Genomic DNA, 2,500 nt, shown 5'->3' with positions numbered 1-2,500 from the left:
GCCTTAGCCAATGCAAGCAACGGCCGTCGTGCGGCCTAAGGCCCACCGCCTAGCCACGAGGGGCACCGTCGTGTGTTTGTCTTGCCATCGGTGTGGCATCGTGGCCATGCCTTTGCCAACACAAGGCAACGGCCGTCATGCGGCCCAAGGCCAACCGCCTAGCCACGAGGGGCACCGTCGTGCATTTTTCTTGCCGTGGGTGTGGCGTCGTGCCCATGCCTTAGCCAACGCAAGGCAACGGCCGTCGTGTGGCCTAAGGTCAACCGCCTAGCCATGAGGGGCACCGTCGTGCGTTTTTCTTGCCGTCGGTGAGCCATCGTGCCGATGCCTTAACCAACGCAAGCCAACGGCCATCGTGCGGCCTAAGGCCAACCGCCTAGCCATGAGGGGCACCGTAGTGCATTTTCCTTGCCGTCGGTGTGGCCGTCGTGCCCACGCCTTGGCCAACGCAGGGCAACGGCCGTCGTGCGGCCTATTGCCCACCTCCTAGCCGTGAGGGGCACCGTCGTGCATTTTCCCAGCATGGCTACAGAGGTTTACCCGTGGCCTTGGGAGCAAAACCCCACGGCAGTTGTGCTTTTTTCTTGCCGTCGGTGAGGCCGTCGTGCCCATGCCTTAGCCAATGCAAGGCAACGGCCGTCGTCCGTCCTAAGGCCCACCGCCAAGCCGTGAGGGGCACCGTCGTGCATTTTTCTTGTCGTCGGTGTGGCCGTCGTGCCCACGCCTTAGCCAACGCCGGGCAACGGCCGTCATGCGGCCTAAGGCCGCCATGAGGGGCACCGTCGTGCGTTTTTCCAGCATGGCTACAGAGGTTTACCCGTTGCCTTGGGAACAAAACCCCACGGCAGTCGTGCGTTTTCCTTGCCATCGGTGAGGCCGTCGTGCCCATGCTTAAGCCAATGCAGGGCAACGGCCGTCGTGCGGCCTAAGGCCCACCGCCTAGCCATGAGGGGCACCGTCGTGCGTTTTATTTGCCGTCGGTGTGGCATCGTGCCCATGCCTTAGCCAACGCTAGGCAACGGCCGTCGTGCGGCCTAAGGCCAAACGCCTAGCATCGTGCCCGTGCTTTAGCCAACGCAGGGCAATGGCCATCGTGCGGCCTAAGGGCAACCGCCTAGCCACGAGGGGCACCGTCGTGTGTTTTTCTTGCCATCGGTGTGGAATCGTGCCCATGCCTTAGCCAACGCAAGGCAACGGCCGTCATGCGGCCTATGGCCGACCGCCTGGCCATGAGGGGCACCGTCGTGCGTTTTTCTTGCCGTCGGTGTGGCCGCCGTGCCCATGCCTTAGCCAACGCAGGGCAACGGCCGTCGTGCGGCCTAAGGCCCACCGCCTAGCCATGAGGGGCACCGTCGTGCGTTTTATTTGCCGTCGGTGTGGCATCGTGCCCATGCCTTAGCCAACGCTAGGCAACGGCCGTCGTGCGGCCTAAGGCCAAACGCCTAGCATCGTGCCCGTGCTTTAGCCAACGCAGGGCAATGGCCATCGTGCGGCCTAAGGGCAACCGCCTAGCCATGAGGGGCACCGTCGGCCGTTCTTCTTGCCGTCGGTGTGGCCATCGTGCCTATGCCTTAGCCAACGCAGGGCAACGGCCGTCGTGCGGCCTAAGGCCCACCGCTTAGCCATGAGGGGCACCGTCGTGCGTTTATCTTGCCGTCGGTGTGGCATTGTGCCCTTGCCTTAGCCAACGCAAGGCAACGGCCGTCGTGTGGCCTAAGGCCTACCGCCTAGCCATGAGGGGCACCGTCGGGCGTTTTTCTTGCCGTCGGTGTGGCATCATGCCCTTGCCTTAGCCAACGCAAGGCAATGGCCGTCGTGTGGCCTAAGGCCTACCACCTAGCCATGAGGGGCACTGTCGTGCGTTTTTCTTGCCGTTGCCTTAGCCAACGCAAGGCAACGGTCGTCGTGTGGCCTAAGGCGCACCGCTTAGCCATGAGGGGCACCGTCGTGCATTTTTCTTGCTGTGGATGTGGCGTCGTGCCCATGCCTTAGCCAACGCAAGCCAACGGCCGTCGTGCGGCCTAAGGCCTATCGCCTTGCCATGATGGGCACCGTCGTGCGTTTTTCACGTCGTCGGTGTAGTGTCGTGCCAATGCTCCGTCATGCGGCCTAAGGCTCACCGCCTAGCCTTGTTTTCGCTTATTTTTATCTTTTTAAGCATACATGTTGAGTCTCGTTAATGTCCACCGCCGTATGTCTTTGAAATTCATAAATTGCTTTTTTTTTTAATTAAACTATATTTTTGTATTTTTTATTATTTTTTATTATTTTTTTGTTTTTATTTTTGTTCAATTCAATCTTGGAAATTTTTTATTTTTTTTTATTTTTTTTGTTTTTATTTTTGTTCAATTCAATCTTGGAAAATTTTTATTATTTTTTATTGTTTTTATTGTTTTTATTTTTGTTCAATTCAATCTTGGAAATTTGTTTTATATTTGTTTCAAGCACCCATGTGTAGGTGTGTTAAATACACACTAAATTGCCATCTATTGGTGGCTAT

The sequence above is a fragment of the Coffea arabica genome, chromosome 11e (assembly GCF_036785885.1).
Source record: "Coffea arabica cultivar ET-39 chromosome 11e, Coffea Arabica ET-39 HiFi, whole genome shotgun sequence".
NCBI lineage: Eukaryota > Viridiplantae > Streptophyta > Magnoliopsida > Gentianales > Rubiaceae > Coffea > Coffea arabica.
This window is presented reverse-complemented; position numbering follows the sequence as displayed.